This window comes from Phyllobates terribilis, unplaced genomic scaffold (assembly GCF_046119375.1).
Source record: "Phyllobates terribilis strain yellow unplaced genomic scaffold, ASM4611937v1 Scaffold_12__6_contigs__length_324123572, whole genome shotgun sequence".
NCBI classification, from domain to species: domain Eukaryota; kingdom Metazoa; phylum Chordata; class Amphibia; order Anura; family Dendrobatidae; genus Phyllobates; species Phyllobates terribilis.
The window spans coordinates 296,150,421-296,162,843 of record NW_027362772.1 but is presented as its reverse complement, the minus strand read 5'-3'; the positions used below and the strand labels follow the sequence as shown (position 1 = coordinate 296,162,843).

The 12,423-nt window shown below is 41.2% G+C and overlaps 1 pseudogene; it reads right to left on the bottom strand.

Moving 5' to 3' along the window:
• LOC141171638 (indolethylamine N-methyltransferase-like) overlaps positions 1-8,228 on the bottom strand; it is a 29,458-nt pseudogene extending 21,230 nt beyond the window's left edge.
• Between the last annotated feature and the right edge of the window lie 4,195 nt (positions 8,229-12,423).

The window sequence follows — 12,423 nt, the reverse complement described above, 5'->3', positions numbered from 1 at the left end:
AATCTCTGAAATATGTGATTCAGCCAGAACCCATGACGGAAGATTCCCTGTAATGAGGCAGATATAGGCCACTGTGGATGCCGTCTGGCCTGTGATCCCACGGTGTCATTTGTTTTAGGCGTGCATAAAATTGCGGTTGGCCACAGTTTTGTGCACTTCTGAAAAAAAGCACACCGCTAAACAGAGGCCAGATGGAGTCCAGAGTAACTCTGCTGCCTCATTACAGTGAATGGATCCTGCAGGGGTTTCATTTGAATTCCATCACTCGGAAATTTAGATGGAAACCCCGATGTAAGTGCTCAGCCTAGAGCGCCGGATAAATGTTACGTAAAATGTTCCCAATAAAAGCTTCAACTCAGTCCTAAAAAAAAACGCTAGTCCCCACTCAGGTCCGTCATCTATTAAAAATATAAGGGACTTCCAAGTTACTGGTAGCAGAAAGGCTCTGGAAAAGCGAAATGGCCCTTGCGCCCCAAAAGAAATTCAGAAAATTTTGTGCTCCCAAATCCAAATGCCTATTCTACAATAATTTGTTCTCCAATTGTCAAATAGCACTCCATCCCCCCCAGATCTCGCCATATGGCTGAGCGGTACGATACAGCCACATATGGGGTATTGCCACTTTTAGAAGAAATTTCGGCACCATTTTTACACATTGCCCTGTGTGAAAATGTAAAATCTGAGGGTAAAACATTTTTTTGTGGAAAAAATATAATTATGCTTTTTTCACTGCCCAATGGAATAAATTTAAAAATTAAAAAAATACTCACTACTTCCCTAGATGAATTCCTTGAGAGGTGTAGTTTACAAAATGGGGTTACTTGTGGGGGTTTCTGCTGTTTCGGCATGTCAGCGACTCTTCAAATGTGACATGGTGTCTGCTGCCTATCCCAGCCAACAAAGCGCTCCTTTCTCTTCCGAACCCTGCCGTACACCAAAGCAGTGGTTTTCCCCCACATATGGGGTATCGGCATGTTCAGGAGAAATTGAACAACAAATTTCATGGTGCAATTTATCCTGTTACCCTTATGATAATACAAAATTAGGGAATGAAAAACATTTTTTGTGGGAAAAATGTGAAAATTTTATTTTTATGGCTCAATATTATAAACTTCTGTGAAGCAGCTGGGGGTGCAAGGTGCTCACCACACATCTATATAAGTTCCCTAAGGGGTCTAGTTTCCAAAATGGTGCCACTTGTGGGGGGTTTCCACTGTTTAGGCACATCAGGGGCTCTCCAAACGCAACATGGCGTCTGCTAATTATTCAGACAAATTTTACATTCAAAAAGTCAAATGGCGCTCCTTCCCTTCCAAACCCTGCCGTGCGCCCAAACAGTGGTTTTCCCCCACATATGGGGTATCGGCGTGTTCAGGAGAAATTGCACAACAAATTTCATGGTGCAATTTATCCTATTACCGTTATGATCATGCAAAATTAAGGGATGAAAAACGTTTTTGTGGGAAAAATGTGAAAATTTTATTTTTACAGCTCAATATTATAAACTTCTGTGAAGCACCTTGGGGTTCAAGGTGGTCACCACACATCTAGATATGTTCCCTAAGGGTCTAGTTTCCAAAATGGGGTCACTTGTGGGGGGTTTCCACTGCTTAGGAACATCAGGGGCTCTCCAAACGCAACATGATGTCTGCTAATTATTCAGACAAATTTTACATTCAAAAAGTCTAATGGCGCTCCTTCCTTTCCGAACCATGCAGTGCGCCCAAACAGTGGTTTTCCCTCACATATGGGGTATCAGCGCGCTCAAGAGAAATTGCACAAAAAATTTTGGGGTCCATTTTTTCCTGTTACCCCTGTGAAAATAAAAAAAATTGGGTCTAAATTAACATTTTTGTGAAAAAAGTTAAATGTTAATTTTTTTCTTCCACATTCCAAAAAATCCTGTGAAGCACCTGATAATAAAGTTCTTGAATGTGGTTTTGAGCACCTTGAGGGGTGCAGTTTTTAGAACGGTGTCACTTTTGGGTATTTTCTGTCATAAACACCCCTCAAAGTGACTTCAAATATGATGTGGTCCCTAAAAAATGTTTTTGTAAATTTTGTTGGAAAAATGAGAAATCGCTGATCAAATTTTAACCCTTATAGCTCCCTAATAAAAAAAAATTTGGGTTCCAAAATTGTGCTGATGTAAAGTAGACATGTGGGAAATGTTATTTATTAACTATTTTGTGTGACATATCTCTTTTATTTAAGGGCACAAAAATTCAAATTTTAAAAATTGCAAAATTTTCAAAATTTTTGCCAAATTTCTGATTTTTTCACAAATAAACGCATGTGATATCAAAGAAATTTTACCACTATCATGAAGTACAATATGTCACGAAAAAACAATCTCAGAATCAGGGGAATCCGTTGAAGCGTTCCAGAGTAATTGCTTCATAAAGTGACAGTGGTCAGAATTGAAAAAATTGGCCCGGTCACGAAGGCAAAAACAGGCTCTGGTGCGAAGTGGTTAAACGATCAGAACAATCAGGGAGAAACTATTACTGTTTTTCCTTACGAAAAAAATACCAAAACCTGAATAATAGAGATTTTTTACCGTGGAATGGCAAAACCACAGTTATTGTTTAATGGTGTATACCAGACTTTTTAAAATATATAGATTTGCGACTGAACAGTGAGCGACATACTCAAACAGTTTTTTTTTGAATACCAAAGGCCCAAAACTGGATACTACACAGATTTTACCCGTTGAACTGCAAAACCACACTGGGATTTGTCAGGCGTACACCAGACTATTTTCAACAGATATATTTTTGCGTCAGAACACTCAGGAGACACTACTGTTTTTTTTTACTGCAATAAATGCAAAAAGCAGGATAATAGAGATTTTTTACCATGGAACAGCAAAACCACAGTTTTAATTTACTGGTGTATACCAGACTTTTTAAAATATAAAGATTTGCGGCTGAACAGTGAGCGACACACTCAAACTGTTTTTTTTTTAGATACCAAAGACCCAAAACTGGATACTACACAGATTTTACCTGTTGAACTGCAAAACCACACTTCTGTTTCTGTGGCCTATACCAGACTCTTTTCAACAGATATATTTGTGTCTGAAAAATCAGAGACACACTTTTTTTGGAGGGGGGGTGGGGGGGACACCAATAGGTTAATAAGATGAGTATTTGTACAGTGTGTAGGAGAAAAAAAAAAAGAGGATTAGGTGAAAAAAAAAGGATTTTTACTGGCCCCTGAGACCTGCAGCTAAGTCCAGCAATTTCAGAAACAAGAGCACACAGGACTGGAATGCAGCGTTTGCTGGTATAACCACTGCATCTCCTATACAGCCTGCCTGCCTGCCTGATATATGGGAAGGATATTAGTCCTGAGAAGGACTGTTTGTTTGTTCTGGCAGCCTTTACAGACCCTACACTAACTATTTCGCAGCAAAAATCTCTCCCTAGCTCAGCAGCGCTGTCCCTACACTGTCTGATCCAGAGCGTCTGTGTCCAATATGGAGGCGCCCGGTTTTAAATACTCAAGGTGACGCTGTGCAGCCAGCCAATCACTGTAATGCCCACAAACAACATGGCTGCGGCATTACAGTGACTGGCTGGCAATCCCTGCATGTTCATTGGCTCTGTAAAGAGCGCCAAACATGCAGGGCGGAGACCCGAGCTCCCGCCCGAGTAACCCGGAAATGCTCGGTGCTCGCCGAACATCCCAAGTAGTGTGATGCTCGGGCGAGTACCGAGCAGTGTTGAGCATGCTCTCTCAAGACTAGTAATGACAGCCATCTCCCCAGTGCCTTTACCTGACATGCAGCCCCATATCATCAATGACTGTGGAAATTTGCATGTTCTCTTCATGCAGTCATCTTTATAAATCTCATTGGAACGGCACCAAACAAAAGTTCCAGCATCATCATCTTGCCCAATGCAGATTCGCGATTTATCACTGAATATGACTTTCATCCAGTCATCCACAGTCCACAATTGCTTTTCCATAGCCCATTGTAACCTTGTTTTATTCTGTTTAGGTGTTAATGATGACTTTTGTTTAGCATTTCTGTATGTAAATCCCATTTCCTTTAGGCGGTTTCTTACTGTTCGGTCATAGACATTGACTCCAATTTCCTCCCATTCATTCCTCATTTGTTTTGTTGTGCATTTCCTGTTTTGGAGACATATTGCTTTAAGTTTCCGGTCTTGATGCTTTGATGTCTTCCTTGGTCTACCAGTATGTTTACCTTTAACAACCTTCCCATGTTGTTTGCATTTGGTCCTGATTTTAGACACAGCTGACTGTGAACAACCAACATATTTTGCAACATTGCATGATGCTTTTTACCTTCTTTTAAGAGTTTAATAATCCTCTCCTTTGTTTCAATTGACATCTCTCTTGTTCGAGCCATGATTCATTTCAGTCCACTTGGTGCAACAGCTCAGTGATCACTCCTTTTTAGATGCAGACTAACGAGCAGATCTAATTTGATGCAAGTGTTAGTTTTGGAAGTGAAAATTTACAGGGTGATTCCATAATTTTTTCCTCAGAATTGAGTGATTCCATATTTTTTTCCCTCTGCTTGGTCTGAAAAAAATTACCTTACTGAGAACCACATTTTAAATATTGATTTCTTTTAGTGTTACTTAAAGCCCTAAAGTTGCCATTTGAAATGACTTTAGTTTTGTGCCATGTCTATGATCTGATTTTTTTCAACAACATTAAACAACTGAATGAACATCCTCCGAGCCCGGTGATTCCAACATTTTTGCCAGGGGTTGTACACTGTGTTCCAAATTATTATGCAAATAATATTTTCTCAGATTTTCCCAAATTACCTATATGAATTGCAGTCACTGTAATTTTCCAGTCAAATAACTATTAGAGTACGATTGAAAGGTTTTTGTACAAACTGCCTATAACAGTATATTTTTTAAAAAATAAAAAACTCAAACTGCACTCAAAATGCATGATCCAAATTATTATGCACAGCAGAGTTTTCAACTTTTTCATTTTAATAAAGAACAAAAAAATGGTCATTTTTTAAATTATAAGCTTTAGCAGGTTATTACAAACTGAAATCAAAAAGTTTTCAACTCAAAACTTTACTCTAGGTGATGTTACATTTGCACACAGGACCCCTTGTTTGAAAGGAGCTTCTGAACTCTCTCGTCCATTGAATGTCAGGTTTTGGATGGTTTCTACTTTAATTGTTTTGCATGAGGACAGAATACCCTCCCAGAGCTGTTGCTTAGATGTGAACTGCCTCCTGCCATCATAGACACTCCTTTTGATGATGTTCCAGAGGTTTTCAATGGGGTTGAGGTCAGGGGAGCATGGTTGCCACACCATAAGTTTGTCCCTTTTTATGCCCATATCAGCCAGAGATGCAGATGTGTTATGTGCAGCATGAGACGGGGCATAAAAGGGGAAAAACTTATGGTGTGGCACCCATGCTCCCCTGACCTCAACCCCATTGAGAACCTCTGGAGCATCATCAAAAGGAGTGGCGGGAGGCAGTTCACATCTAAGCAACAGCTCTGGGAGGGTATTCTGTCCTCATGCAAAACAATTGAAGCAGAAAGCATCCAAAACCTGACAAATTCAATGGATGAGAGAGTTCAGAAGCTCCTTTCAAACAAGGGGTCCTGTGTGCAAATGTAACATCACCTAGAATAAAGTTTTGAGTTGAAAACTGTTTGATTTCAGTTTGTAATAACCTGCTAATGCTTAAAATTTCAAAAATGACCATTTTTTTGTTCTTTATTAAAATGAAAAGGATGAAAACTCTGCTGTGCATAATAATTTGGAACATGCATTTTGTGTGCAGTTTGAGTTTTTAATTTTTTAAAAAATATACTGTTATCATAGGCAGTTTGTACAAAAACCTTTCAATTGTACTCTAATAGTTATTTGACTGGAAAATTACAATGACTGCAAATCATATAGGTAATTTGGGAAAATCTGAGAAAATATTATTTGCATAATAATTTGCAACACAGTGTATATACTGGTCTACTCTGCTTTTGCACTTTGGATAATGAAGCTAATTTCCCATTAAATGACCAAACTGTTAAATATGTTGCACATATACAGTTCAGACCAAAAGTTTGGATACACCTCATTTAAAGATTTTTCTGTATTTTCATGACTTTGAAAATTGTGCATTCACACTGAACGCCTCAAAAGTATGAATTAACACATGTGGAACTATATACTTAACAAAAAAGTGTGAAACAACTGAAAATATGTCTTATATTCTAGGTTCTTCAAAGTAGCCACCTTTTGCTTTGATGACGGCATTGCACACTCTTGGCATTCTCTTGATGAGCTTCAAGAGGTAGTCACCGGAAATGGTCTTCCAACAATCTTGAAGTAGTTCCCAGAGATGCTTAGCACTTGTTGGCCCTTTTTCCTTCACTGTACGGTCCAGCTCACCCCAAACCATCTCGATTGGGTTCAGGTCTGGTGACTGGAGGCCAGGTCATCTGGGGTAGCACCCCATCACTCTCCTTCTTGGTCAAATAGCCCTTACACAGCCTGGAGGTGTGTTTTGGGTCATTGCCCTTTTGAAAAATAAATGATGGTTCAACTAAACACAAACCAGATGGAATAGCATGCCGCTGCAAGATGCTGTGGTAGCCATGCTGATTCAGTATGCCTTCAATTTTGAAGAAATCCCCAACAGTGTCACCAGCAAAGCACCCCCACACCATCACACCTCCTCCTCCATGCTTCAGGGTGGGAACCAGGCATGTAGAGTCCATCCGTTCACTTTTTCTGAGTCGCACAAAGACACGGTGGTTGAAACCAAAGATCTCAAATTTGGACTCATCAGACCAAAGCACAGATTTCCACTGGTCTAATGTCCATTCCTTGTGTTCTTTAGCCCAAAGATGTCTCTTCTGCTTGTTGCCTGTCCTTAGCAGTGGTTTCCTAGCAGCTATGTTACCATGAAGGCCTGCTGCACAAAGTCTCCTCTTAACAGTTGTTGTAGAGATGTGTCTGCTGCTAGAACTCTGTGTGGCATTGACCTGGTCTGTAATCTGAGCTGCTGTTAACCTGCGTTTTCTGAGGCTGGTGACTCGGATAAACTTATCCTCAGAAGCAGAGGTGACTCTTGGTCTTCCTTTCCTGGGGCGGTCCTCATGTGAGACAGTTTTTTTGTAGCGCTTGATGGTTTTTGCAACTGCTCTTGGGGACACTTTCAAAGTTTGCCCAATTTTTTGGACTGACTGACCTTCATTTCTTAAAGTAATGATGGCCACTCGTTTTTCTTTACTTAGCTGCTTTTTTCTTGCCATAATACAAATTCGAACAGTCTATTCAGTAGGACTATCAGCTGTGTATCCACCTGACTTCTGCACAACACAACTGATGGTCTCAACCTCATTTATAAGGCAAGAAATCCCACTTATTAAATCTGACAGGGCACACCTGTAAAGTGAAAACCATTTCCGGTGACTAACTCTTGAAGCTCAACAAGAGAATGCCAAGAGTGTGCAAAGCAGTCATCAAAGCAAAAGGTGGCTACTTTGAAGAACCTAGAATATAAGACATGTTTTCAGTTGTTTCACACTTTTTTGTTAAGTATATAATTCCACATGTGTTAATTCATAGTTTTGATGCCTTCAGTGTGAATGTACAATTTTCATACTTATGAAAATACAGAAAAATCTTTAAAAGAGAAGGTGTGTCCAAACTTTTGGTCTGTACTGTACATCAGAGCTGTGATTTAGATAATCCAAATTTATACCTCTGACCCAAATGTTTGCCTTATTTTGCCCTTCCATTATTATTATACAGCTACGAAGACTGAGAAGTTTGGTCTGAGCGGACAAATGAAGACTTTTCTACCGACATTCAACATTTAATTGTCAATAGACTATCATTGTAACATAAGATAGACACACAATCCACAATATTATACTAAGACTGCAGACATATTTTGGTTCTGTAGAAACAACAACTATGGGATTCTTACAATGTTTTGAAAAAATACCTGCTTTCTCCAATATCACCATGAAGTTTTGCGATATGGCTCCAATCAAACGCTCCTGTGCGTGAGTCCACCCATCTTTTCAGCTCCATGATGCATCTGTCTCTGGCCTTCAGCACGATGATGTGCTTGAAAATTCACAGGCTGCAAATATATGATGAATCAAGGAACCAGGACTGAGGTCAATCAAGATGTCTCCTTTAATATGACCTGGAGGAAAAAAAAATGAATTTTGAAACAACATGAATATATGCAGGTTAAAAAAGTCACAATCAAGCAAATATAGGTGGTATCACAGTGTTTTTTCTTTTTTCAAATACCCAAAAATAAAGATATATATTCATCTTTCTTGTTACTTAAGCAAAAGGGCTTTTTTTTAAAATTTTCTCTTCAAATATTCCAATGATCAGTCGATGATCCATGAGATGTATTTTGCTAGATCTTGGTGTCTGGCCCACATATCCGATCCCATATGGCCACTTCAACAAATAAATCATGTTAGAGTTATAACATGTAAAAATAAAAAAAATTGTGTACTGGTATATTGGTGGCCACACTGGAATGGGATACATGGTCACTAGTGATGGGAGAGCACTAAAATGCTTGGGTGCTCGTTGCTCGGGTCGAGCACATTGGAATACTCGGGTGCTTGACAGGATCAACGAGCCCATTGTAAGTCTATGGGAAACGCAAGCATTTTTCAGACGGCTCCCCCCGGTGGTCTGCAGAGGGCCTAAAAATTGCCCAAATCGATGGGAACAGTGCTCAAATGACATGGGAACAGCATGGGGAAGACCCCTGGAAGAATTTCTGACTCCCAGGTCACTGCTGTCAATTACGTTGTCAGAGGTATTATGCCACTTTTATGGACTCACAATAAAACATGCAAAAATGAAACCAAAATGGAATTTCCTGAGAAATATGTTAAAGAACATCCTTTCCAGGGTAATGACTTGTATATAACCCAATATAAATAACCAAAACCAAAAATACTCCACCACACCTTGGGCTATGTTCACACGTAGCGTTTTTGATGCATTTTTGCACTTTTGCATTGCTTTCAACTAGAGATGAGCGTTGTTCTACTCGAACTGTTCGCCAATCTCAAATTCGAGCTGTTTTGGGCGGTGTTCGAGCCGGTCGGCGAACACGAACAATTTGAGAAAAATTCGGCTGTTCGAGGTTATGTTCGATAACTGTTCGTGCACCAAAATCATAACTGGATTTTTTCTCAGTAATGATGAAAATTAATGTTAATACGCAGTTTGAGTGTACAGCGGGGCGGGGGAGGGGCAGGGGATGGATCTCTGCAGGAACAATGAAGATCTCCATTTTTTTTTCTCTTTCCCGCATTTGCAGTGGGGAGGTGCAATCTGTCAGCCTATCAGCAGCGCACACACGGAGCGAAGTGCTTTTTTTCACACAAGCAAGGGCATGTGTGATTGGCAGTGTATGTCACATGTCCTTGCCCTATAAGACCAAGCCATTTTCCCCGTCGCCACCATTTTCTCACTGCTGCAGCTGCGTGTTAGACGGCACCGCTGTTGCTGTGTGCGCTATACCTTGTTAATTTCAAGCCAATTTTCGCACAAATATACAGATAGCTTGGGAGTAGGGAATAGTTGTGATTGCAGTCCTTTTAAGGACTAGGTTACAGCATTTCCTACGACTTTTATCAGGCAGGTCTGTGCTCTTAAATAGATAGATTGTGGGAGTAAAGACTAATTGTAATTGGAGTCCTTTTCAGGACTAGGTTACATCAGTTCCTATCAGTTTTTGCCAGGCAGGTCTGTGCCAGTGCTGTGCAAGTTTTTTTCACAGCATTTGGCTGAATCTAGCAAAGCTAATCCTTTTTGGCCTATTGCAGAGTGTGTTAGTCAGTGGAGTAGCCTATCTGTGTTGCAAGATATACCACCTGTGTATAGAATACCAATTTTTTTACTGCACCTAGTGAAGTAAAATCTTTTGGGCATAGCATCATTCTATTAGTCCATCTATACTGACCTCCATCAGGTTGCAAACTGAATATAATTTTTTTCTGCATCTAGCTCTGAAAAAATATTTGGGCTTCTAGCAGTGTGTGGGACTTGGTCTATTAGTCCATCTATACTGACCTCCATCAGGTTGCAAATTAAAAATAATTTTTTTCTTCATTTAGCTCTGAAAAAATATTTGGGCTTCTAGCAGTGTGTGGGACTTGTTCTATTAGTCCTTCTATACTGACCTCCAGCAGGTTGCAAATTGAATATAATTTTTTTCTGCATCTAGCTCTGAAAAAATATTTGGGCTTCTAGCGGTGTGTGGGACTTGGTCTACTAGTCCATCTATACTGACCTCCATCAGGTTGCAAATTAAAAATAATTTTTTTCTGCATCTAGCTCTGAAAAAATATTTGGGCTTCTAGCGGTGTGTGGGACTTGGTCTATTAGTCCATCTATACTGACCTCCATCAGGTTGCAAATTAAAAATAATTTTTTTCTGCATCTAGCTCTGAAAAAATATTGGGCTTCTAGCAGTGTGTGGGACTTGGTCTATTAGTCCATCTATACTGACCTCCATCAGGTTGCAAATTGAATAAAAAAATTTTCTGCATCTAGCTCTGAAAAAATATTTGGGCTTCTAGCGGTGTGTGGGACTTGGTCTATTAGTCCATCTATACTGACCTCCATCAGGTTGCAAATTAAAAATAATTTTTTTCTGCATCTAACCCAGCCAATAGTTTTGGCCTAATACCACAGTTTGGCCACTCAGCTCTGCTCGGTTACCATCCATTGTTTTTTTGTGCAAACAACTCCAGAGTTGTGAATTAGTTAACCACCAAAATGAGTGGAAAAAGGCCTGCTGCTGGTGGAAAGGGGAATAGGCGTGTTGGGAAGGGGAAAAAAGGTTGTGTCCGTGGGGTAGGTGCAGAAGAAAGACCATCTTCCAGCCAAACTAAAATGTCTACTTCTTTTAGCGGACAATGTGATAAGATCCCTTTCTTACGGCCACGCCAATCGCTACAAATTCCAGATGAGGCACAGAAACAGCAGGTGCTTCAACGGATATCAAGTGCTCCTTTAAGTGGGCTCTCCTCCACATCAACTTCAACATCACAAATACTCCAGTCCTCAAAGGTGTCACCCAAATCGCACTTGCTTCCTCACAGCTCCCAAATCTCCAGCTGCCCGTCTGAGTATGAGGTAGAACAGATGGTTGAGTCTGCAGAGCTGTTTACTCATACTATAGCCTGGGAATCAGAGGTCGACTCCAGCGCTTCTGTGAATCCAGACGAGGAAATGATCTGCACTGATGCCCAGAATCTTTATGAGTCGGATCCAGGACCAGACGCAGAAGGTTCTGACCATAATGTAGACCCTCATTCCCAAACTGTAACTCCTGTTGGTGGACACAATGAGGAAGACGATGATAAGACTCAAATACCTGATTGGAGCGACAACTTTAGTTTTTTGTCAGGGCAGGAACAGGTTGGCTCTGAGGACGACGGGTGTGATAACGCACAGGGTGATGATGATGAGGTCGGAGATCCCACTTACTGTCAACCCACAGTCAGCCAAGAGATGAGGTCAGCAGAGGAGGTGGAGGAAGATGCTAGTGACGACGAGGTCAGGTTGCGCCTTCCTGGACAGAGACGTAGTACTGGAAGCACGTCAACAACTGCATCCTCAAACACAACTCTGCCTCTCACCACAAGTCGTGGTGGCTCTTCAGGTCGCATGGGTGCTAAGCCTTGCATAGCCTGGGCATTTTTTCAGATCGATAAAGATGACCCAACTCGTGTTATCTGTAACATTTGTCAGCAAAAGCTAAGTAGAGGCCAAAAAATACATAGTTTGAGTACTTCATGCATGAACCGGCACATGGACATGAAGCATAAGTTGCAGTGGGAAGCTCAGTGTGCTACAATGCGGTCTAGCCGGCCGGGCCAACCACCGTCTGCCATATCTTGTGCATCCGCGGCCTCTTCATCCTCTGTGACTGGGGGGACAGCAGTCACACCTGTTTTGGGGCGCAGACCTGCCACCTCTTTACCCGCAACAGCCAGCGTGATTGGCAGGTCATCATTTTCTTTGGAGGTGGTAACACCAGCTGGTCTTGAGCGCTGTCCGACATCGATAGCACCACCTTTGGATCAAGGCAACCTAACATGTCCGCCTGCATCTTCCTCACAGACCGGCAGTTTGCCGGGGACACCCTTATCAACCCCGTCTAAGCACAATAGCCAGCCCTCGGTCCCTCAGATGTGGACAAGTAAAAGACCATTTCCTCCTAGCCATGAGAAAGCTAAGAGGTTGAATTTCACCATCTGCAAGCTCTTGGCTACAGAAATGCTGCCTTTCCGCCTGGTGGACACAGAGGATTTTCGAGACCTTATGTCCGTCGCAGTGCCCCAGTACCAGATGCCCAGTCGGCACTACTTCTCAAAGAAAGGTGTGCCTGCGCTCCACCAGCAT